This window comes from Bemisia tabaci, chromosome 5 (assembly GCF_918797505.1).
Source record: "Bemisia tabaci chromosome 5, PGI_BMITA_v3".
Lineage (NCBI taxonomy): Eukaryota > Metazoa > Arthropoda > Insecta > Hemiptera > Aleyrodidae > Bemisia > Bemisia tabaci.
Window position 1 is genome coordinate 48047075 of NC_092797.1, and position 27155 is coordinate 48074229.

The window sequence follows — 27155 nt, forward strand, 5'->3', positions numbered from 1 at the left end:
TGTCGTTCATAACCCACGGCGACACGACTATTCCTCTTATCGTGAAATCACCCATATACTTTCGTCGTTTAAAGTTTACACTGGATATTTCTGATGGACATGCAGATATGACTGAAGTACTGGTATTACGGTGTAGTAGCACTGTTTTTGACCCGAGTCGAAGTTGACGCTGTTTTTTGTCAAATTGTGCATCTTCAGGACAAATAAAGGGTATTCTTTATTTCTTCAAGACTCCCCCCCATATGGCAAGGAGTCTTGCACCTTTACTTAGAGACCCCGCAGCATCATCACCAGGACAACCCTCCTGCGTCGAACTCTTCGACGGAGCGAGAAAAATCTTCTGATGAATAAAGAGGGGCGCTCCCTAGACGACGAATATACTATATTTCTGAACCGCATTCTTCATTTTTTATACAAAATGTATGTTCCATTAATCAAATATATTTTCGACGAGAACAAAATGTGCGGCTTTTAGCTTGTTTGAAAGTTGAGAATATTACCGAGAAGGTGATTTTCACCGGTTACCTTAATCTTCAATACATTATTACAATTTAATACGTGATACATTAATTTCAATACGTCAATACGATTTAAATCCCATGTCAACACATACCCTTCCAACTTGAAATATGCGAGAAACGGGGGGCATTCCCCTCAAAATGGGTGTTTGGGGAGCTGAAAATATTTTCATTGAGTTCTTCGGGGTTGATTAACCCCTACACGTTTCGTCCGGAAGCACCATTTTCGGCCGTTTCCGAAAATATAAAAAAATAACGGTGCTCTGGAACACACGGTATAAGCCGCCTATTATAAAAATCAATACCTATTTGATGTAGAACCTGTTCCTCCTATTCTATGAATCTCCTGCTAATTTTTTTTCCAGCCAAACTTGTTCGCGACGCCCGCCCTAAGAGGAAAAGCCACTCTCCAGGCAGCAGACTTGAATGCAGCACACTGGTAAAAAAAACCTCTTGGTTCATGAGTGCAGTTTCTTGTCGCCGGATTTAAGAGTCTGGACTCTTGTTTCAAGCGGATTTTGAATTGAATCAATGCAAAATCCGCTTGAAACAAGAGTTCAAGACTCTTCAATCCGGCGACAAGAAACTGGACTCTTAAGTCAATGCACCGCGGCATTGGTCCAAGAGGTTTTTTTTACCAGTGAAATTAATCTAACCGTCAGAAGAAAACTAATGAGTTGTCTTTTGTATTAAAAAATCTTTACCGCTTATTTTAAATATCTAGGGCTAACGAAACAATACGCCATACGTCTTTCTGACGATTTTGTTGAAGATGAGTCAGCGACTTCGCCGCACTTTACCGTAGTAAATACGCAAGCTCGTGATTTTAGTTTTTTACCAAATCCGAAGGGGAGCGCTTTAATGATCCTGTAATTTATGAAAGCATTTCAAATCTATAACCTTAACATTTCAAAAATGGCGAAGTTTTCTTTGATACATTACAAAGGAAAAAATTAAGTTGTAGTGTTTTGACCCCAAATATTAAAGTTCTTTGGTTCAATTTTAGAGGTATATCTACCGTAAGAAAATTTGTATAATAATATATGATTTCTTTGCATATTGATTTCTCATTCGGTTAATTATGATCTCTAGGCCGTCGAGGTTAAATAATTTTTTTGCTACTGAATTATATTTTCTGCGTTCTTATACGTTCGCTCTCCCATACTGCTTATTTCCCTTCTTTTAAGATTAAAAAAAAGGAGCAAATCACCATTTGATCGGTTTTCTCACAGAACCGGTTAAAATGAAATGTCATTATTCATTCATCATCATAGTTTTGCACAGAAAACAGTACCTATGATATACGTTTTTTGCAACTAAGTTACGTTCGTGACAAAATGCATGTGACGTTCATAACATAACAAAAGTGCCAATAAATTCAATATTCGAGAGAACTTTTTTTTCTAAAAAAGGTATTCATGGGAACTAGACGCGCTTTTACATAAGTTAGGAAAAAAAATTTAGGGGTAATATCAGCCGTTTCTGACGATTCTGCGTGTGAAGCAAAGGCTCTTCAGAGGGTAATGGCTTTTCTGGTGACGTCCGTGACACGTGTCTTTTCGCATACAACTTTGAGGCACATGAGGGTATTTCAATAAAAATCATAGGACATAAAGGTGGTACTTAAAACTTTCCGCTCGTATATTTTTCAGATTTTTTTAAAAAAAAAAGGTAATTCCAAGTTGGTAGGATTTTCAAGCGTAAAGTGACGTCTGTGACAGAAATGATTCCTGTCTTACGGTATGTGCAAGTAGCCCATTCAAATTCTAAACTGTTCGACTTAATTCATCAGACGCTACTGAAGAATGATCATCATACCTGAGATGCCTGAAAGGAACTCGATTACTTTACACCAGTTCTCCTAAGCTCACTTTTTCACGAAACTGGATGAGTTCATTAACTCATTTACAAGAGACATGGAGAGAAAAATGACACTTTGTAAATATTCTCTGCAGGCAAATTATTTTCATTGTCACGTTAACGAAGTCATTAGTGGTTAACTGTTAACCGATAATGTTTATCCATGCCTCGTGCATGTATTCACTGCCTCAACGAGGCAGTGAAACAAAGATGAGAAAACTCAAGTTCAACTTTCAACATATGGTTTGTGCTGTCAATATTCAGCATAAAACTTAAAAGTCAAAATTGAAACACACAATTTGTTATCATTCAGAGGCATTTAATAAAATATATCCGGTCCAGTCGTACTAATACATTTTGGCCTTTGATGACGAGAATGAATATTCAGTTGTTTAAAGCAGCTTAACGATCCGAATCCCCCCGCGCTAAGTAAGAGAGCCCTCCGACCGGTTGTAATATATGTGGTAAGGGTTGTTCATGAGCCGTTTTTTAGTCACTTGTCATTCATAATTAAGTATTAAACTCTGGAGGAACATGATTCAATACTTGACGTCTTAAAATGGACGAGTTTCATGGAAGACATTTCTGACCGCAGGAGATTCATGTTACCTTCAATTACTTACGTGCATATTATCATAATTAGCGGTTGCATCACGGAGCGGAGACGAGCTCAACACTCAACGCGGGATTTAAATCAGACGAATTTATCATGTTGTGAATTGCCTTCAAAATTGAGTTATTCTTACACGTATACTTTTGGTGCTGAGGGTCACCCGTCACACCCAAAAATTTGTCAAAAAATATTCACATCGCCCTTGTTTTCAAGCGAATAGATTACCCGCGGGAATTGGTAATACAATAAAATGGTTCAAGAACTGGCTGCATGTTCCGACTTTATAAAAAAAAAAATCCGTCAACAACAAAAGGCAGACAGTAGTGGACTCCTTTTTGACTCGACAGCTATAATTTACAGCCAAAGGTACGTTGTTTTTCGTTATTTTAAAAAAAAATTGACCATTTTCTCGTTATTTTCGATGTTTTTGGGAAAATTTCGTTTTATCGGGACACCCTAGGGTGCGTCAAAAAAAATGAAAGTCTGAAATGTTCCGCTCCCCAGGCGGCAATCGATGACGTTTGGTAAAAAAACATGTTTGCCAAAATTTGGGCCAATTTCAACCATTTTAAATGGTGCCAAAGGTCAATTTTGTGATGAAATTATGATATTTTGGTTTAGACCTCGATTTCGTACAAAAAACTCGATTTTACGCTGAAATCGTGCGTTTACGAGAAAAATGCCAAAGAACTCGACTTGTAGAGGATGAAATTTTACACTAGGGGGACGTCTTTGTAACCGATAAAAATCAAATTGAACTAGAAAAACTCAACTCGGTATTTATTTTTTTGGTCCTCAGAATTTCCGAGGTCTTACAAAGTAGAGGTTTAAAAGACTAATTTTTCACGAAAAGTAGTCGAAAGGGGGTATAAATGAACTGTAGGCAAGTGTTGAGGATGCAAATGTCATCAGAACTTCCTCAGTTTCAAAAAAAGTTCCAACAATTTTGCACAATCCTCCAAAAAGTGTACGGCTCGAGAAGCAGGATCGTGCTATAATAGTAAGGGGAAAGTGCGGTTTGACCGGGAAAAATTGCGTAACAAACTTTCCCTATGTAATCGTCATCAGTAGGTCCCCCTGAACAACTTCCTAAAAGTTAAAAATGGCCCGACCCCGGAACACCCCTCAAAAAAGTTAAAATTGAAAATGGCGGCCGTAATAAGAGGGTCCAGGAAATCGGTATTTTAAAATGCTCATTCTGTCTCATCATGTTAGGTATCATTTCCTATGTAATTTTGGTCGTAGATTTCATAAATGAATTCCGCAAGGCCCCTTCTGAGCTTACGTTTCTCTCGGTAGTCGTATGTTTCCTTTAATTTCCTTTATTAAATACGTTTATAACATCAAATTTAAGTTTCTTGGCCATAAATACATGAAAATAATGACACTTCACATTCCTTGTTCCTTCGGTGAATATTTAAAAAAATGCAACCTCCTGCCTTTCACATTTGGCCGCCATCTTTGATTTGGAGCGCCTTCTTTGGCCGGAGGACCTTGTGGAATTCCTGAATGAAATTTACGACCAAAATTACATAGGAAATGATACCTACCATGATGATACAGAATGAGCATTTTAAAATACCGATTTCCCGGACCCTCTTATTACGGCCGCCATTTTCAATTTTAACTTTTTTGAGGGGTGTTCCGGGGTCGGGCCATTTTTAACTTTTAGGAAGTTGTTCAGGGGGACCTACTGATGACGATTACATAGGGAAAGTTTGTTACGCAATTTTTCCCGGTCAAACCGCACTTTCCCCTTACTATTATAGCACGATCCTGCTTCTCGAGCCGTACACTTTTTGGAGGATTGTGCAAAATTGTTGGAACTTTTTTTGAAACTGAGGAAGTTCTGATGACATTTGCATCCTCAACACTTGCCTACAGTTCATTTATACCCCCTTTCGACTACTTTTCGTGAAAAATTAGTCTTTTAAACCTCTACTTTGTAAGACCTCGGAAATTCTGAGGACCAAAAAAATAAATACCGAGTTGAGTTTTTCTAGTTCAATTTGATTTTTATCGGTTACAAAGACGTCCCCCTAGTGTAAAATTTCATCCTCTACAAGTCGAGTTCTTTGGCATTTTTCTCGTAAACGCACGATTTCAGCGTAAAATCGAGTTTTTTGTACGAAATCGAGGTCTAAACCAAAATATCATAATTTCATCACAAAATTGACCTTTGGCACCATTTAAAATGGTTGAAATTGGCCCAAATTTTGGCAAACATGTTTTTTTACCAAACGTCATCGATTGCCGCCTGGGGAGCGGAACATTTCAGACTTTCATTTTTTTTGACGCACCCTAGGGACACCCGCGTTATCGGGACAAAACCGCCCGGGACAGATGTGTCCCAATTAAGCGGGGCCGACTGTTTTGTGCACTGGAAGATGCCCGATCAAAATACTGAAAGAACAAGATGTGGAGATAATCCACTGCCTATCCTAGGTATACCTAGGTAAATCCTAGGTATTATCAATTACGTAACGTATTTTTCCGGCAGTTTACCCCCACCCCATCCCCCGTGTGGCGTATGTTCCCATCTTTCAGCGACAAACGAAAAAATAGTGTAACGCCCTTTTCGACCCCCCTCCCTCCCGAATGCGTTACACAATTTTTTAACTAAGATTTGAGGGGCTCAAGAGAAGTTTGAAGGAATGAGCCTCTTGAAAACTTCAGCTAGAGTGGAAAGAAGAGTTATTTCTTGTAGAAAATGGTTCTAAAATCACGATAAGGGAATCGGGAAAGTCTGACTCTCGCTCATTACTTCACAATCTGCGTGAGAAATATGCGAAAGCTATGAGAGCTTCCCGCTTCAAAAACAATACGATAGTGTTTCCTCACGATTGGGGCGCGGAGGCGTCAGCCTTACTGAATATTGTACAGCGGCCTACAGTAAGTAAGGGCTAGATGGAACGACTCCCCTTCCCCTTACGATATTGTACGCATTTTTCTCACGCAGATTGTGAAGTTAGGAATGTATGTCAGACTTTCCTGATGTGCTCATCATGATTTAGGAACCATTTTCTGTAAGAAAAAAACTCTTCATTATGCTCCAGCTGAGGTTACCAACAGGCTAATGGAGATGTTGCATGTGTGAGGAATTTGCGATTCGACCAATGATTCTTATGTAAAAGTTCGCGAGAAACACGATGGTTTTCTCTGAAATCAACTCCCACGTGCAAGCTCAAAAAAAGCTCTCAAGTTGAGGCCAAAATGGAGGGGATATCCCAAGCTATCCTGAGAGTCCACCTCTACATCAAAACAAACTCTCCATGCAAAGATAGGGAGCAAATACATTGACAGGGCTGCCACTTTATTTGGGGACTCTAAAACTGAAAACACGGCATCACTGCTAATGTTCTTGCTCCCTATCTTTGCATGGAGAGTTTGTCTTGATGTAGAGGAGGACTCTCAGGGTAGGGCGGGATATCCGCTCCATTTTGGCCTCAACTTGAGAGCTTTTGTTGAGCTTGGGAGTTGATTTCAGAGAAAACCAGTGGCACCATAGTGTTTCTCGCGAACTTTTACATAAGAAGCAACAGTCAAATCGCAAGTTCCTCACACATGCAACATCTCCATTCCAAGGCAACGACGATTCGCGCGAAGAAGATTGCTGAAGGAAGTTGAAAATATATCTTCGGAATTAGGAAGTGACTCTCGGTCAAAATCCTTCCACCCCCACAAACCGAGGATGACGCTCGGCGCCACGGTTTCGAAGTCGGGGCCTTTGCTCGCAGCCCATGCTGATGCCCACGGATCAAGAGGACCCGGGAAGCTTGCAATAAAATGAGCGGGGAAGTTCCACGCGAAAATTCGTCAATATCGAAGAATTGGACTTGCAAGAGAATTGCTGCTGATGAAAGCAGTAACTTGAAACTGCTGATGCACACACTTTGACTAATAAGGTAAATGGATTTTTCTTGGGAATACATCATTTGGACTACATTTTGCAATTTGGACCTATATGAAAAAACACTTATGTGCATAGGGAAACTGATGGCACATACGTTGTTTTTAAACCGGGCCGGAATTTATAGGTCCAAATTGCATAATGCAGTCCATTTGAGATACAACATGTTTCGCGGAATTTATACTTGATTCTTTGATCATTAAGCCGGAGAAAGTTTGACTGAGAATAATTGGTGGATTTCAGGAATTTTCACCACGCAAAGAACCCATGTGGTAAACACTGAAGAAAAAAAACACATTGGATCTCGAGTCCAGACTCTTGAAAACATTGACAAGAAAAAATATTCTTGATTCAATCAGATTTAAGCTTAAATCAAGAACCAAGCCTCTTAATTTAAGCGGATTTCGTTTTTATTCAAGCAAAAATCCGATTGAATCAAGAGTATTTTTTCTTATCGATGTTTTTAAGAGTCTGGACTATAGATCCAATGTGTTTTTTTTTCCAGTGAATATGTACATCATCAACAATATTGGTAAATGCATCTTCAGACGAAACGATGCCCGTAACAATCGCGCTCTCGCCGAGGAGGAAAGAGGAATAGGGAAGAACGCCGAAGAGGGTTGCCGTGTTTTCAGTTTTGGAGTCCCCAAATAAAGTGGCAACCCTGCTGATGTATTTGCTCCCTACCTTTGCATGGAGAGTATGTTTTGATGTAGAGGTGGACTCTCAGGATAGCTTGGGATATCTCCTCCATTTTGGCCTCAACTTGAGAGCTTTTTTTGAGCTTGGGAGATGATTTCAGAGAAAACCAGTGGCACCATCGTGTTTCTCGCGAACTTTTACATAAGAATCAATGGTCAAATCGCAAATCCCTCACATATGCAACATCTCCATTCAACCCCAGTGAGTGAAGTTGCAGTGGAAATTTTGCGTGTGACATGTGGAGTACCTAATCGTGACACCCGACGCACTCCGGGTGAGTAATACACGGGAGAAAAGTCAACTAGAATTTGAAAGACTTGCGCTTAGAGAGATCCCGGTCACCTACCTCTCACGGCTTACGCATTCTTTTGAGTGGAGACATTTGACAGCTTCCATCGGCTGTCATTTCAATAATACAGAGGTGGCGAGTTGAGGTCATTTTCAGCTGCTGGTGTACGAATGAAAGCCTGGCAAAAATTGAAATGCCAAGTACGCTACGAATACGATGTTCTACGTAAGTCAGCGTAAGAAATGCAAATGTCAGACCTAACTAAATCCCCCGATGAGAGGAAAGAGAGACTGGGTTGAGGTTAAGGTAAGGTAAAGGATCAAGTTCAGGTTTAAGGTTCAAGGATCAAGGTTTCAAACGAAATCTTCACCTACCCGGCCCATTGGTAGGACTTACCGAATCGGAAGGCCCTGGAACTACATCCCCGTTGAATAGGTATGTTTAAAGAAATATTGGGGAAAAAATGGGTACATTAAAAAAGGAAAAAAATTATTGAAGAAGTAGAATATTATAAAACGTACAATATTCGTAGAACAGAGTCGAAAAAAACCCCTTTTTACTCGCCACGCGCAAGACGCGAGGCTACAAACATTTTCTTCAACTTCAAACACAGATGAAATAAACTCTGCCGAAGAACCAAAAAAGGCAGTCGAGGCTTCGTCACCGGTGAAATAGATTCTGCCGAGGAACCAAAAAAGGCAATCGAGACTTCGATTTTTCACGTCGTGAGTCACAAACCAGACACCTTTCACCCCCCCCCCCCATCCTCCACCCATGACAAAATCATCAAATTTGCTTCACTTCACAGAAATAGACAAGGTGTAACTCAAGTGCATCCACAATTCCAAGAAATCTCAAAGAGAGATCTCGAAAGAACTTCAACATTCCCCCCAATTGACAGTCCTTTGCCTGTCGCGGCCAACTTGATTAATCGAATACTTGGCTCACCCGAATTAAAAAACCGACTTCATTTCCTGTCCCCCCTGCCACCCCTGGAGAAAACTATCTCCTGACAGGGGATGACGTCGGCGCTTAAATGCGAGGGTAACATTTCGTTGGTGATCAGCTGCGTGCCCGAGCGCGAAGCTTTCAAAGCATTCATCGTCAGACAAACAGGTGTAAAAGTTAAAAATATAGGTGAGCACGGCTGACATTTTAAACACACTGCAAAGGCAGGGCGTTTCGAGCCGCTAGGTACAAAAAAAAAAAAAAAAAAAAAAAAAAAAAAAAAAAAAAAAAACTAATTACCTGGTGAAAAGAAGTGACAACTTAATCACAGTTGTCACCACACAACAACTGAATTCGGAGACGGGCCATTGGAGGTAACATAGTGGCCAACTGCACACGAACTGAAGAAAATGGGTAGGCAAACCCAACTCCCAAGCAGATGAAAACGCCGCCATTCACTGTGACTGCACTTAAAACCGCTAGAAAAATTGACGAAGTCCAGCCTTTAACCCCCGGGCGTTTCAACGTCTCCGAAAGTTGCAGATGGAGAAGACATTTGATTGCTCCCATTCGCTTGTTACGAGCATATTGCTGGAGTAAAATAAATATGTATTCTGATGAATAGACTTAAACCACCTCCACGCGAGAAATATCGACGGAAAAACGTCCTATCAAACCTGACAATTCTAAATCGAGGAATTCATCTATATCCCTCGCCTGTAACGAAGAAGCCGTGCCCGATCACAAAAGGCGGCGCGCCCCCTAAGTGAGGTCTCGACGAAAAAGAGCTTTAAATCTTAAACAAAGAGAGCTCTGAAAGTCTGAATTTGGAACAATTATCAGACCTAAAAAATAGAGGGAAATGAAATGTACTTCGGAAAAAAATACTCTGGGACCCAGAGTCCAGACTCTCATACAATTTGACAAGAAAATATATTCTTGATTTGATCAGATTTTGGCTTTAATCAAAAGGAACTCAACTAAACATAAGAGGCTTGGCTCGATCTCGATCCAAGGAAAAATCCGGCTGAATCAAGATTATTTTTCCTTGTCAACTTTTTGAAGTCTGGATTCTCCATCCAAAACACATTTTTTCCAAAGTGCTGTAGAGGCTTTGGTTGTTTTCAATGAGTAATAATTCTATACTCAATCCATGCTTAAGTTGAACTTCAGAAAAGTAAAGTGATAGCTATTTCTATTCCGTTGAAGAGACTTACACTACCCACGCGAGATAAAAGTGATGGAAAAGACAATTTCAAGGAAAAGCGCTCAAGAGCTAGGGGAACCACAATTTGAAACAATGTGTGTAATTAAATAAAATGGTACTTTAATTGGTTTCGATACCAATTAACTTGCTGAAATTATGCTGAAGTTAAAATTCAAAGTAGGAAAGAAAAAGGTAAAAATGTGTGATAATTTAACTTTTTATTTCACTGGCAACTACAAAAGTGTCCATAGTTTTCCGTCTAAACTTAAGACAATGCAACAAAATTCAAGGTTTGAGCACCGATATGAAAATAAATTTTTTGAAACCACTAGTGGGTGTTGTTTATTTGAAGCAGAACTGTACCTGGAGTATGGCTTGTTAAAAATGCGATGTCAAGACTCAATTTTTATTTTTTATTCTATCACTAATTTGGCTGTGTTTCAGTCGAAGATGCACCCCCTTCCTTCAGGCGACTTTGGGCTGGATCCTTGGCTTTGCCGCAATGCATTCCGAGCAGTGGCGTGGTGAGAATTGCGATGTATCGATTGTTAAGCCATTTAAACCTTTGGTAAAAAATCGATTATGAAAGTGTTCGCTGCGAACACCTTGTCTATTGATCCTTTGTTATAGGTTTAAATGGCATAGCAATCGATGCATCGCAATTCACGCCACTTCACTGATTTTGAGTGCGATCAATTGATTGAAATTTTGACCATTGAATAGAATATTTTGAAAAAGTCGAAACGATCTCAAGATCAAACATTCAGGAATGTTCTTGCCGAGAATCATCTTCCAATTTAAAGCCCAGTTAAAAATACTGTTCCCAATTGACAATCTATAGCTACCTATAGATTCAAATCGGTTGCAAAATGGAAACATTACCTATCACTTGGTTTTAAAACTGTGGATAATGATTTTCGCCACGAGCATTTCTTGATAAGCGATTTCGGGGCTTAGAGCATCAATTAGTAAACCATCTAGTACCCTCTACATCATCTGCTGGTTACAGTGTTGGATTTGAAGAAGTGATAATAACTTTCATCTTGGCAACAACATAAAGTTGCAGACCACGACGATGCAGTGCTCCATTCATTTAGATCAGTGGCGATTCTGCAAGTTAGCAACACTGTTTTTTCTCCATTTAAATAAATTAAAAATATCGATTGAGGTGATCACCAAGAATCGATTATTTTACATCATTTAAATGGAGGAGAATACGGTGTTGCCAACTTGCAAGAATAGCCAATGGTTTAGATAATCAAATATGCTCCCATGACTGCTGCAGTCAGAGGTCAACTTGAGGCAGGCAGGCAGTCTGCGTTGGAATAAGTATTGTTTTTTTTTAGAAAATTAATCGAATGAAATTTAACGCAAATTGTGTCCGCAAGGGCCCTAAAATCAAAGTTTATCTATTTGGGGTTGAAAATACTTGGCTTAAACCTGGAAACTTACACTTTCGCTTCACAAGGAGGACTCAGAGTTTTTCCATTTGCTAAGTATTTACTAGCTTCGATAACTCGCTTGCAGCTCCATCAAAAATAATTGTGTATTCAATTCACAACAGAAATTAGAAACAACTGAAACAAATAATACAATAAATGTTAATACACTGACTGAAAGTCGCTTGCTTCTGTGCTGCCGTGCTAAGGAAGAATGCCGTAAGAACCAATAGGCGTTGCCAAATTTCCTTTGGTAAATCACGAGTTTTCAGACACGGTAGATCAAATGGACGTATTTACGCTATGAAGAACTATGTGCATAGGGTGTCCATGCAACATCGTTCCTTTTAGCATAAATACGTCCACATTACAAACGAAGTTCTCTGAGAAATTGGCAGAAGAATATTCAACAATTTTTCTGAGAATCAATGATTTGCGAGAGGAAATTTGGCAACGCCTGAAGGGTCATACGGCGTTTTTCCTTAGAACAGTAGTATTAATTGGGGGGGGGGGGGGGACGATCAAAGGATGCCGCGAGCTGCGAAGCGACTGCGACATGGCAACTGTATGCAACCGGGACAAACAACTCCTCCTAGGGGAGATAACAGGGGCCGACGCGACTTCTGAACCTAAACCTACTAGCGAACGACTTGCAACTGAGATCATCAAAGATAGTGATCTTGAGTTCGCCTCCATTTGTGCGAAATGATAAAAATCAATTAATGGAAATTCACACCTCTACTTCACAACTTCCGAGGGATGCATTCAGTTTTTACCGTATCTCCGAGTTAAAATAGAAGAAAAAGTTGGGTCCACGTAAAAAGCTTCGGCATGGCAAAAGGGTTGAGGTCTGAGGGAGGCATCACCCTGAAAGAGAAAGCTAGTCGAGCGAGTCGGATAAATCGCCAAGGTCAACGCGGCGAAAAAGTTCAGGGAGGCATCACCCTGAATGCGAAAGCGCCAGCGGCTTCCATCATACCTGAACCTTCCCTGTGAATCACTTCGAAATGGCCTTTCAGATGGACTTACATGCAAACATGAACGATTTACTTAGTTCAAATCGGATTCATAATAAATTAAAAAATCAATTAAAATAGCTTGGAAGAACCATACATTGACTGCACTGTGGCAAAGTGTCCCAAATGATCTGCATATTAGACAACGAAACAGCCAACAATCTGCTGTTCCCTGTAAATAGTCTTTGAGAATTCATTAAATAATCTACGAGTAAATCATGTGATGTACCGTCAAAGAGTAAGCTAACACTGGTAATTACCCAAATTACAAAGTTGAGATCCAAAATTTCCAAAATGCTGAAATGAGGGACGCGGCATGGACGAAAATGAATGCAGCTGCCGTCATCACAATGGAGTGGGAAAGTAATTGAATAAGTTTAAAAAGTGAGAGTTAATGGATGCCCACAACCACCAGTGGTCTTCAGACAAACATTAATTTAAGCTAAATACTATTGGTAACAAGTTAGAGACCGGCGAACAAGATGGAACCAGGAGAAACACTTTGAGTATGTACATGACTAATCCTTAGGAAAAACTTACAATTGAAGATGATGTTATTGCACGAATTCATTGACACCTGAGGGATGAGAGTTCTTGAGAGGCAGCCCGATGCAGTGACAAAAGGAAGAAAACATAATGAGACAGAAATGCACTCACTTCACAGTAGAAATCCACGATTGAAAACTAGAAAATAGAAATTTTGGCGGACCGTGGAAAGTGACGCGTGCGGCCACAGCGACAATACATCTCAATCTGATTGATGGCGTGCAAGCTGAGACCTGCATGAGCTAGCCGCTGGCTGACTCCGCGGGCGGCCTTGGAAGGGTGGAGGGGAGGGGAGGGGAGGAACCTCGCGATCTTGCGTTGCGCTGTTGCCGGGTTGAACGAAAAACATACCGAAGAAAACTCTCTCCTCATTTTCCAAGTGTTTTTCCAGCTGCTCCCTCCACTTCTCTCACAACTTACTTTTTTAGATCAGTAGTATGAAACAACTTAATCCGCCTGAATGCCTAATGAAGTAAGTAACAACTTAAAAAGGGATTATAAGCATTTACCTGTAGGATTTTTTCGAAGGTGTGATATTATTGATACGTCCAGAATTTTTATTGTGTTTTTGCCTTGATCCAATTTCGAGGTCTTGTGCTATGACAACTTTTACCTTAAACATTATTAGATACTATTACAAGTGCGTCCCTGGATTTATTTTTCTACCAACAAAATTTACAATTTCCTTGCTTGGGCTCTTGTGTTAAATTATTCCCTACTAATTTTAGAAATTTTCACAGAGTTGTATTTTTTATTGAAGTTAAGTCTATCTATCCCACTTATCAAGAGCTCAAAACTCTCCGAAGGAAAGAACACATTTGCCAAGGATACTCTGAGTTGCCAGAAATTTAGAAAAAATTAAATGCTTCAATCTTGGCTAAATTTAAGGAAGTTCTAAAATTCCTGGCATAACAAAACTTTTGAATCCCTCTAAACATTAAAATTACTGTCGTGCTAACAAAAAACGCCGTATGAAAAAATCGAGAGTTGCCAAATTTCCGCCGATAAAATGTTAATTTGTTTATTGTTTGGGAGAGTTATGGATATTTTTCTTGGAAAGTTTCAGGAACAGAAGATTAAATTGGAAATGACATTTCATAAAAAATTGGGAGAAAAATATCCACAAGTTTCCTTGCAAATTTGCATTTTATCGAAGGAAATTCGGTAACGACTGAGGACTCTTACGGCGTTTTCCCCAGCACAGCAGAATAAGCTCCATTTCTTGGCTTAGCAATGTTCACATTTTTTTTCCAAAATATGATGGAAAATTTGAAGGTGGCCACGATTCAATGTTACCTAATCGTTCCGAAACGTTATGATTTTTCTTTGATTCTGAATAATTTTAGGATTTTAACTTTCTGGACGTTGCCAAAATCCTCGTAAAATCGAATATATTGTTCATGATCTGCCTGACGCTGTGTCACGTTTCCTCGTTCTCCTAAAATATAGATATTAAAAATAGGACCTTTACAAGGATGAACATCAGAGGCGTATGGAAGGGAGGCCAGGGGGGCCTGCCCCCCCCCCCCCCAGAATTGGAAATAGTATCATCTGCCCCCCCCCCCAGAAATTCTGGATGGTGCAAAAACACCTCCTTCAACGGTAAGTCTCTGTCGCCGTGGCCCGTGAGAGGATGCCTATACATAGAAAAACCTATTGAATGCAACAATTTCAAAGTATTTTTACCTTGAAATGCATAAAGCTGGGTGATTTTTAGGCAGAAATTGTTGGAAGATTAGCGCCACAAGTGCCTCGAGATGCGCTCAAATAGAGTTAAAATTTCAATAATTTTCGGGGGGAGGCCCCCCGTAGCCCCCCCCCCTAAGATGGGGGGTATTCCTTATCCCCAGGTGGTGGGGGCCAGGCCCTCCCAGCAAAATGACTTAGCTACGCCTATGGTGAACATCTTCACAATGTGGCTATAGTAGATCCCACATGTGTGTATACCATCTGTCAATCACGTCGATAGCCAAAATTCGAAAACACGTCTGCGAAGTTGTGGACTTCCTGTCATACTTCATTATATTTTTGGAAAACTATGGACAACTTGAATTCTTGAAAACTTCCTTTATTTTTCTTCGCTTTTGCTAAAGTATTCTGTTTAAATATCAAGCCATGAAGTTGGCTTCTTTCTCTTCGAGAACTAAAATGGTAGCTGAAATTTTGAAACGCTGCAATAGAGATACGTGGTTTTGAACTTCGGCCGTCGATGGTCATAGGACAATGGAACTTCAGGCGATGTGAAGTTGAGCTCCAAAGATTTGAGCTTGCAGTGGCGAGGCGTGATTAATCGATTTTCGATATTTCCTCATTTGAGGCTATGGTATACAGAGTCGATCATTAAGGTGTTCGTTGCGATCACCCTGCGTATCGATCCTTTTCCATAAGTTTAAATGACATAACAATCGATATATCGCAATTCACGCCACGCTACTGGCTTGTTTCAGTCCCTGCCCTACAATAATGAATCATGAGCCGTATTATTGAATGTGGCAGGGTGGCGAAACTTGCTTCTTCAGGGACCATATTTTTAATCCATAAATATAAAGGTTTAATACCTTGATATAATTTTCTTGCGGTCAAATTCGCTCCACCCTATATGAGTGCAGGTTATCATAGATCTCTAGGGCCTATATGGCGACCATAAAAGTCCACGCATTTTTTATTTTTCGCTGATAAGAAAAAAAACTGTTGGTGCGATAAAACGAGACATTATGGACGTTAAGCCAACAGTGAGTCACTAATAAAAATTTACAGATCGCAAAACTGGGTCTTGTATCCAGCCGACTTCAATCTTTTACACTAATAACACCTGTATACGGTCTGCGGAGGGTTGATAATATTAATCTGTCAGTAGAATATGTTAGTTATAAAAATTTGATGTCTAACAATAAGAAGGCCTTATCGACTTCAGTTCTCAGTTTTCCTCAGTCGAGCTTTCCCGGCAGCTTTCTACTGTCATTATGGTCTACACCGAACTTCATTTGTTCACGAAATATCATAAACTTGAAGAGGAATTTGAAGTATAGGGCCTTATTTCCTAAATTCATCCATTCATATTATTTATTTTTATTTACTTTTTGTTTGTTTTTTATCAAGAAATACAATTGGAGCAGAAATTTCAAAACATCGCAATGAAGATACATCGTTTCGCACTTTGTCCATCGATTTTTTCTTGCCTAGCGTGGGTAACATTTCGTAACGTATTGTAGTGGTTTAATTTTGGATTGTAACACTCTTCCTAATGGTCCCCGCATTGGATCTGGAGCCCAGACTCTTGAAAACATCGACAAGAAAAAATACTCTTGATTCAATCAGATTTAAGCTTAAATCAAGAACCAAGCCTCTTAATTTGAGCGGATTTCCTTTTGATTTAAGCTTAAAACTGATTGAATCAAGAGTCCTTTTTCTTGTCAATGTTTTCAAGAGTCTGGACTCTAGATCCAATGTGCGATGGCGCGAGGCCGCGAGGTACGAACTTGCAATGCTCTGCGTTATGCTGCCACTGCGGTGTTACTCAGATTCGGAAGGAAAGTTGAAAAACGATCATGGATCATGGATTATGTCTCTTCCATCTTCGGTTGTGTCACTCACGTAGTCCTTGAAGCACCACCACATATAAGTCGAACTGATCCAACACAATATGGAGATGAATCAAGGGAAAGGAAGCCACTGATGACGGCGCAGAGATACAACTATTTGTACTTGATCGATGTCCATCTTGCATATATGAAAAATTGAAGGCGCAATGGCGCGAGGTGTGAACTTGCAATGCTCCGCGCTATGCAGCCACCGAGGTGTGACTCAGATTCGGGAGAAAAGTTGAAAAAAGATTATGAATTACGTCTCTTTCATCTTCGGTTGTGTTACTCACGTATTCCTTGAAGCACAACCACAAATAAAACAAACTGATTCAACACAATATGGAGATGAATCAAGGATGAGGAAGCCACTGATGACGGCGCAGAGATACAACTATTCGTACTTGATGGATGTCCGTGTCGCATCTGCAAAATTGAAGGCGCCATGGCGTGAAGCGCGAACCTCTATGCTGCGCTTTATGTTTCTAGTAAGGTATCGATCATATTTGCGAGAAATGTTAAAAAATGAGATCCGAACACGTCTCTCCTATCTTCGGCTGTATCGGCACTCGTTTTAAGCGCTCAGGGCGCGCTTTTGATTTCGACTTGCCTCTAGAATACTAGTATACTAGTGCTAATTCGTTTAAATGGCGCACCAGCTCATCGATGTGCAAGTGGGGGGGGGGGGTCCAGTTTTAAAGTAAATAAAGCTGTGATAACCGTATTTTATGCTTTTAACGTAATGCGCGGGGAGTTACGATCGTTTGTCTATAAGAAATTTCCTTAGCGGTAGAGTAATTCTTATCGAAATTGATCGTTGAAAATAAAAGAAGCCTTAAAAAAAAACACGCCTGATGAGCTCAACGGTGGCTATCATTTTCGGGAAACGAAAAAACGCGTTTACGGTTTCCTTGGTAACCTTTGTTTGCTATCAGCTGGTGTTTTATTTCCATTTCCCAGCCAAGTCGACGGAGTTTATACTTCCTTTCTTCACTAAATACATTTACTAACACCTGAGCGCTTTTCTAATACGACAGTATTAGAACTTTCCCGCTTGTTTATTCTTCTTTTTCCTTTTGATGTCTGATCCATTTGAGGGTGTATTTATAGACGATCCTATGTCTAAAGCTAAAAAAAATTCCTTGACGCTCGATTTTTTTCTTTCTTAAAATTATTTTTCAATTTGCTGTCCGATTCTTTTTTTTTATGATGCTCTTGTAGACCTGTTGCATCTAAAGCTCGTATGTACCGACCTCATACAATTCGCGGGGCACGTGTTCTTACCAAGCCTCGGGTCAATTTTACCCGGCTTGGGCATCTATGAGTCGATCAATCACTTATTTATTCCCGACAGTGGCGTGGCGTGAATTGCGATACATCGATTGTTATGCCATTTAAACCTATAATAAAGAATCGATTATTAAGGTTTTCGCTGCGAACACCCTGTTAATCGATCCTTTTCCATAGGTTTAAATGGCGTGTCAATCGATATATCGCAATTCACTCCAAGCCACTGATTCCCGAGCGATCAAATGTCATACACGTTGTATATTGACAGTGAAACTAAAGAGCAACGGATCACGTTTGCGGTGCTGAAAAGTCTCCGCTCGTATTTTATTTTTTAAAGAGGAACAAACCAACATCATTCCTTGAAGTTTTTTCGAAATTTACTTTTCGCGGAGATGAAGAATCACGGAAGTTTTTAAAAATTAACGTTGAGTAGTTCTCCGTTTAAAAAATAAAATATTAGAGGAAGTCTGCAACGTCGCAAACTGAGAAACTTGCTTTACCGGTACAACATGGAAAAAGAGTTATGGAAAGAATACGCGTTGATTACGGCGCAGAGATACAACTCTTCGTGCTCGATGGATGTCTGAGATGTATCTGAAAAAATGAAGGCGCGGTGGCGCGAGGCGTGAACTCTCATAGTGCTATGCTTTATGCTACCACTAAAATGTCGCTCAGATTCGGGAGAAGAGTTAAAAAACAAGGCCCGAAAGTGTCTCTCCTATCTTCGACTGTGTTGCTTACGTAGCCTTTGAACCACCATTGCAAATTAAAATGAGACAAACGGGAGCATAAAAAATTATATACGAGTATTTACCCAAAACTCTAATTTTCCAGCTATTTTTGAGGCTTTCTCCTTCATTTTCTAAAAAATGTTGAGGGAAACGGGCTCATGCAGGAAAGTCTTACACTGAAAAAAAAAGATTGGTAAAATTTACTATTCCTTTACGCTGTATTTCACACAGCGTGAATTCAAGAGAGAATGAGTGAATTCAGAGTCTCGGTCTCGCAATAACAGCGTATCGACGGCTCGTTTTTATATTTATTTATTTCCGGTTGAAAATGAAATTGTTACCATTTTGAAACGTTCCGGGTTTTGTTTATCCTTTGTTGTTTTTTTGCAGCCTTTTCCCCAAATTAAGTTTTTATTTTATTGTGTGTATTTGGCTGATTAAGTTGTTTCTCATCGTGAATTCAAAGTAGATGCTGCCACGGGAATGGTCACCAATACCAATATATCTAGTAACGTTCATACCTTTCCTCCGGTAGGATTGACTCTGAATTGACGCTGTGTGAAATACAGCGTGAAGGAATGGTAAGTTTCACCAATATTTTTTTTCAGTGTACAAGATTAAGAAAAAGAGTGAAATGTTGTTTCACGGGTGCCTTACAGGGGAGGGGGGGTTGAAGAGGGGTCAAAAATTCGGTAAAAATCTATCACAGGACACTTAAAAGTTCTGCAATTTGTTGATACAAAGTCCGCACGTTTTATAGCGTTTTTTCATTCAGAAGTCACTAAATCGGTGCTCTTGACTCGCATTGAAGAGATACCAGCACATTATCTTCGGAATGAAATCCGAGGGATAAGGTCAGAGGTTGAATGACCCTTTCCATTGCGGCGAGTAGAAGTATAAATTCAAATATACCATTCGATGAAAGCCTCGAACTCTCTGCGCGGGAACGCATTAAGTCTGTATGGAATTTATCCGGGCCCTATAATTCAGCCGTGATAGCGAAGAGAGCAGTAAGTGCACGCTGGGATGAACCTCGAGACACATCAAAGCATGTGCTAACCATGTCTCATGCAGAAATGCACTTAATGCTCTCTTTGCTATCACGGCAGTATAATTAATAATAAATTCGGAAAACAACGAGACCCGATGGTTGGTGACCCACGCGTGGCACGACTGAAACTCAAAATAATTATCAGAACGGCATTACACCGCCAGTGAAATTAGTTTAGCCATCATTATTGATTCCATTTTTGAATCGGTTGGGTTTAACTTAGAGCGGAGATAAAATCACCAGTCAAAAATCCTATGTAGGATTTTTTTTTAAATATGGTGCTTGATTAGTGAGTAGTGATCTAACTCTTTGTACGGAAAAAACATCTGGTTCATTCAGGAAATTAGCGCACGTTGTGTAAGGAATTTAACTGTGTTTGTATAACTAGTGGGAGCATAACCCTTACATCTTTGCAGTTGCATGCTTACGCAAGCAATAACAAAAGAACAAGCCATTGCAGCCCATTTTTCAAATTTTGACGCTTGCATCAATTGAAAAACACTTAATTGGTTTCAATCTGGCGTATACTCAGCATTTCCCAATTCATACATTAAGTATACCTAATGTCTGTCAAAAAAAAAACTGAGAGTGGCCTACTTTGAGAAAATTTTTCAAGATATCTAAATCCGGTTTAAAAGATTTGCAGTATATATTATTAAGATTCTAACAAGCCCTGATTGGTTTATATGGTCAAAAATAATCTTTTCTACGACGAATTCACGGCGCGGCGGCAAAAAATAATGCTAACCGTTTCCATAAATGTTTTTCTGACTAAATGCGAGACATTATACTGAAAGAATGTTCGAAACGCGGAGGATTCCTGCACGACACTTTATGATACAACTATTTTAACTCGGGTGTGGGCGGTGAAGTATCGCGCGAGACTGAAGGCGTTTTCGACCGGCGAGAACGGCATGACGTGCTCTTAACAACGCCAACGCGTACTACTTAATTAGATCAAACAAACCCGCATCCCCTGTCACTTCTTTGAAGACAAGTCAGGATCAATGGGTTATTTCTCATACAATACATTTTATACGTTTGAAAGAATATTTGCAATATGTGAAATAAAAAACCGTGTGGAATTTTCGAGTCATTATTCATTCTTTTTATGACCTTCACTCCAATTGGACAAATAAACACTGAGAATGCAGTTGATAACTTTTTAGCTATATAATATGACTTTTTTAATGAAGTTTCACTGAAATCGGCCGATATTTGCGTTGTGAAAAGAAGCATGGCGTACCTCAGTCTTCGGCGTCTATGCAATTATGCATTTATAAACGAGAATTTTTTGCAATTTTCGGAGTTTTCTCGAAAAATTTGAAAAAAGTATCCCTGTCTCAGCCACACCCTCATTCGCCGTGGTTTATTCGTATTTAGAGAAATGATACTTGCTGATGAACGAAATCAAATAAATCGTATAGCAGCAAAATTTTCGGGTGTTGTAAAGATTTCAACGTCGCGTTGGAAAAAATAGGCAGCAGAGAGGCAACTCACAGTATTGCGAGGAAAATGTATCCTCTTTCCATCAACAGAACGAAACAGCGTAAAGAGAAGGCCAAAAAAATGTTTCAATAGGGTCAAGGTTTAAAAGCAATTCAAAAAATACTAGCGATTTTTCGGCGGAACCACTTTAGTGCTATAGGGATCCCATCGTAGACAAGTTAATTACGCCGCAAAATGCGTCAGTTATGAACATCCGAAAGTTGCCAAATTTCCCCTTTTAAAATATTTATTTTTGAGACAAATAATGAATATTTCTACTTGAAATCTTCTGATATTACTGTTTACATCGCAAAGAAAATTCGCTGGAAAATTAGACGGAACATTTTCACAAGTTTCCCTGAAAATTTGTATTTTTCAAAAAAAAATTTGGCAATGTACAAAATTCATACGGCGTTCTCCCATTCGCACGGCAGTGTAGTCGTAGGCAGTTAACGAACCGGTGGCGTGACGTGCTTTGCGATGTATCGATTGTTATGCCATTTAAACCTATGGAAAAGGATCGATAAACAGGGTGTTCGCAGCGAAACCTTTAAAATCGATTCATTACCATAGGTTTAAATGGCATAAAAATCGATGAATCGCAATTCACGCCACGCCACTGTAACGAACGATCAAGGGTCACAAAATTTCGGCTGTCCTTTTAGTCCCTAAGGTTTCCAAATTCGACAAGTTCATATTCTTTTTTCGTAGGTGCTCTAAGCCGAACGAATATTGGACTCGATCGCCAAATGTCGGAACTATATTTTCGGTCGGACTACGGGGAACAGATTGATCATCTCTTTAGAAAAATGGACTAATGGAAGCAAAGGGCCATTTTTCCCGGACCCAATCACTTTCTTCGGAAAAGAAAGTGGCGAGGCAGTTACTACACGAGTACGCACTCTTAGGGATATCGGGTCCGTGTCTAATTTTTATCAGAGCGAAAAGAAGAGTTGGTTTTTGAGGAATACTGCTTAAAAAGAGAACATCTATAGATAATCTGAAATTAACTCTTCACTTCAGGATCTCCATGCGAACCGGTTTTCAAAAAGTATGGAACGGTAACGACATAATTTGATACAGATGAGTTAAGTACCTACCCCAGGTTTACATGTCCACCTGAGACTAAAAGCAGCCGCCGTCATGTGCCTCAGTTTTTCAATTATAAAGAAACAACATGAAAGGAATTTATTCGACATTCTCTCTTCCTTTTTCATCAAATTAAGAGCTACAAGTAGAGGTACTCCTGCTGTTTGGTTTTTTAGAGGAACAGTGTTTGCGTCACACGACGGCGTTGCGCGGCGGCCTTTTTTGGATGCACATGGAGTTGTGGCATCGGGCTAACTCATCTAAATCAAATGGACGAAATTTTGTAAAGAGGAACTACAGATTCTGGCTCAGTGAAGACACAACGATTGTCCCATTAATTTCCATATGTACGTAAGTGTTTTTACGGATGAGCCAGATAGTTCCAAATTACAAATTATAGTCCAAATTATATATTCGCCATAGCGAAAAGCTAAGCGGACGCGGAAAGCTCGAAATGTCATTTTTTCGCAAATTAAAAAGTTGAGAGGAGATTTCAGATTTTTCCGAGGTGTGCTTTCAGTTTTGGAACTACGTTCCTCCATAACTCCTCATTCTACTCGGTTGGAAGTTAGCAACAGGTCAATATTTGTGTCAGTTTTCCCAATTCTTAAAATCAGCAATTCAGGTCGTATAAGAATTGGTTTAAGTTTTAAAGTGATTTTACGGCTGGTTGAGCTCAGTTCTGATTGCGTGGGTGATAGCGACGGGCCTCGGCTTTGCCGTTCTCAGGCAGTGGCGTGGCGTGCTGTGCGATGTATCGATTGCTCTGTCATTTATACCTAGGGAAAATAATCGAATAACAGGGTGCTCGCAACGAACACCTTAACAATCGATTCTTTAACATAGCTTCAAATGGGGAAATATCGATAATCGATAATTCACGCCTCGCCACTGTCCCAGCATCAAGAGGCTATCATCAGCATCAAGGCTAACGCCGCTAACGTCAAAGCAACTATGAAATACGTAAGCCCCCCATATCACATTTTGAAATGCCACTTGTGCATTTACCATGAATCAATGAAATTTGCAGAACTCAATAAAAAAAAACCCCGGAAGAGTCGCTTTTCTCTTTTTTTTGGAAACAAAAAATAAGTAAAAACCAAACTTTCTTCCTCATTGGATGAAATTGCGTCAATTTTAAGCAGACGCCATCAAATAGCAAAAGACACTGTTGCCAAAATGTGTCACCCGTTTTCTGTGCCTCCTGGACCTGCCCTATTGCTTTCGCTTTTCAGGGGACTACTTTAAAATACAAATTATCGGAAAAAATGTTTGAGAAGAAAAAAAATTACTTCGCTCGGGCATATTGATTATAGTATCATGTTGGGTTGAATCGAACGATCGAATTTTCAGATTTCAACCGAAAATTCTCTACCTTTTTATGTTTAGTTCAATAGATAGCGCCTCTCTAATTGCGTTGTAATCCACCAATTCTCTATACCCCATCCTTTGTGATGGGTAACAAAACATATCGAATAATACATATCAATTATGAAATTAGTGCCTGAAATTATTATACCCGAAAAGTGGCATCAGATTAAAATTCTGCAGAGCTCTATTTTTTCACGAGAGCTTCAAACCGTCACAATTCCGGTCTAATGTGACATTTTTGGCTCGATTTTCCTCAGTAAAAGCACTTACTTAAAATTTCACGCGCAAAGCACATGACAGAAGCAGTCCCTATAAAAGAAGTTGATTCTATTCTGGAGTGAATAAAGTGCACAGGTTCGTTACAGTGAGATCTTACTTTAATCATGAAGGTTTTTCTTTTTAACAGTATTAAAAATTTTCCGTAGATCTGAAATTTTATTTTAATGTTTCTTACAATAAAAAATATCGAAGGAAAACTTTATAATGTTTTCAACGCGACTCAATCTGGCGGTCATAGAACTTTTGTTGCTAATTTCAACAGTAACGGTAAGAAAATGATCACGGAGTTATAACTCTTTTTCAATTTCGATGACAGCAAAGAACGTCCTAAAATCTAAAATTTATTTAAGAAGGAGGAATATCTCTAAAATTTCGGTCAGGATCGCCAATGTAAATGTAGGCGGAGCGACGCTCCCGTCTAAAACTATTTGGACCGCGTTAAGCAGAAAGGAACCAAGCCACATCAGTAATTACCAAATTTAATTTGGCAATTTAATTTTTTAAATGAAAATAGTTTTGCGGATTTTTAAGAAAATGTCAGTGATTTTTCTGCTTATAGTGCAAAGCAAATTCCTTAAAATTCTCAAAGAAATCCGTACAAACGCTCTCTTGTACAAAATTAAATTGCCCAGTTAAATTTGACAATAGCTGATGCAGCTTGGTTCCGATCTGCTAAACGCGGTCCGTTTTAAGGTCAAGAGAGAAACAAACCAAAAGCGATAGTGGACATTTTCTTTCATTCGAGCATTTAGTGTGATTTTTTCACACGCATGACTTGCACAGACATTATCACATTTCGGCACACTTTGGTCACACTGGTTTACGCAGTAGTTATTGTCCGTGAGTGCAAATGTTTGTTGAAGGGCATGCAACCGAGAATCGTTTTTGTGATAGAGAGACGCGATTGGTTCCTTCCCCTAAATCGTTCCTTTTTTTTTTTTTTTTTTTTTTTTTTTTTCGTCAATGAAGCTCTTTCATGCGTGAGGAATTTGCAATTTAAGTACCATTACCTACGTAAAATTTCGCTGGAAACACGATGGTGCCACTGGTTCTTTCCGCGGCGGAACCCAAAAGCTCAAAAAAGCTCTTAAAGTTGAGGCCGTATAAGGGAGGGGATATCCCACGCTATTCTATGAGTCCACCGATATATCTAAGGAAACTCTCCATGTAAAGATAGGGAGCAAATGCATTAACAGGGTTGCCGTGTTATCAGTTTTGTAGTCCCCAAATAAAGTGGCAACCCTGTTATTGTACTTGCTCCGTATCTTTGCATAAACAGTTATCTTTATAGAAGTTGACTCTGAGGGTAGTGTGGAGTATCCCCTCCATTACAGCCTTAACTTTGAAAGCAGCTTTTGAGCTTTGGGGTTGATGTCAGAGAAAACCAGTGGCACCATCGTGTTTCTCGAGCAATTTTACACAGGATTCTGTACTTAAAGCGCGAATTCCTCACACATGCGAGAGCTCCATAAAGGACGGACCTTGTCTCCTCGGATGTCCACATGATTGTAGTCAAATTTAATGCAAGTTTTTTTTTTTTTTTTTTAGGCACCACCGCAGCCAGATCCGGCATTCTTAGCGCAGCTGGAGGCTTTTCGGGCGAACCTCAGACGTTATGATACGCAAGACGATTGCAAAAACAAACCCTGGAACAAGGATCAATGCGCATGGTTGTGGGTGTTCAAAGACGACCACGGAAAGGAGAACTGCAAAATGGCGTATGACGCTTTTATGAGTCTGAGCAACAACGAAAAAGAGCTGATTTGCCCGGGCGCCAGGAAACCAAAATGTCGTAGGTGCGGGAAAGTTCGTTATGGCTGCTCCTTCAACTGCAAGTCCACACAAGCCGAGACCGCAAGGGACTTACAACAACATCGTTCGCCCAGGGTACGGCCCCAGTGCAAACATCTCTCGAGAATCGTCCAGCAGATGAACACACTGAATCCCCCGCGTTTAAGGCTTGGAGGACAAGGCGCTTAACTGCCATGCAAAGGAAAAAACTCCGTATGAACCTTCGTGAGTTGCCAAATTTAATTTGGTAAAATCCGACTTTTCCCGAACACTTTTGCAAATGCCGTGTATACTTGCTTCCTCAAAAAATAAAAAATTTCAATGTCATTTAAAACGGTTTCATGATTTGACTTACCATAATACCGTTGTAATTCCAGAGTAAGAATAAATGAAAATTATGTTATTCTCTTACCTGAAACAGATGAAAGACAAGGAAAAATCAGTAAAATTGATGATTACTTTAAACAATATTGCAGAGCGTCACGAATGAGGAAGTTAGTTTAGCAAACATATGGGTGCTCTAGGAGGAACCGCCCCCTATCCGCTACGAGGACGAACTCTCGGAGGGCGCTTCGCGAGCCCTCTGATTTAAGTGGTACAGGAAAAACTACAGAGTTGTACACTGCTGTGCTATAGGGGAAAATGCCGTCTAAACATTCGAGAGTTGCCAAATTTCCTTCCATAAAATGTTTATTTTTGAGAAAATTTATGAATATCTTTCAGAGAAATTTTCAACAATTTCAGGTAAAATTGCGAACAAAATTACCTGAAAAATTGGAAGAAAAATAGTTACAAATTTTCGCGAAAATTCTTGATTTATCAACGGAGATTTGGCAACGCCTAAAGGCTCATACGTCATTTTTCCGTGGCACGGGAGCATAATCAGGAGCGACTATAAAAATGGCCCGATATGCTAAATCCGTCCCTGATAAGCCATTAAAGGAGGCTACAGTTGAGTCACAAAATTATACAAAATTCAGTCGCTATTTCCTTCAGTTGGACGTGTTCCTATCAAACGGAACCATGTGCATTGAGACGTGAGCCCCGAGACCCCTAAGAATACATGCATACCAGGGCTCACGTCATGACGCACATAGTTATCCTTGCGGTTAGAACTACTTCGATCCCCGAAATGCAATTAAGCCCGGAGCTCCGGTGAGCTAATGATTATGCTTTCACGCAACGGGATGCTGCGGGAAAATGATGAAAATAACACGCTCACTCCCCGTGGAAAGTTTCATTTCCAAAGGCATCATAAGACATTTTCATCAAAGAAAAAGGGTGAAAACTCATTATACGGCAAGGAGCGCGAGGTGCACTTTGATGGTGAACGCTGTTAATTACAAACGCCTACGAAGTCTCCTTCGGAAAGTGCAGAGTAGGTAAATATTTGCCTCGCTTAAGAAAGTTATTCCAACAGTCACAGTGAGCACGCC

At 39.8% G+C, this 27155-nt stretch overlaps 1 protein-coding gene and 1 long non-coding RNA gene across 3 annotated transcripts in view; both read right to left on the minus strand.

Moving 5' to 3' along the window:
* Nucleotides 1–27155, minus strand: part of LOC109030941 (monocarboxylate transporter 2) — a 650400-nt gene that overhangs the window by 522604 nt on the left and 100641 nt on the right. The window lies entirely within an intron of this gene.
* On the minus strand, nt 11380–13289 carry LOC140224674 (uncharacterized). The gene is made up of 2 exons (XR_011899925.1): nt 13043–13289; nt 11380–11624 (listed from the first exon to the last, which is right to left on the minus strand). It is a non-coding gene; the product is annotated as an uncharacterized lncRNA (long non-coding RNA).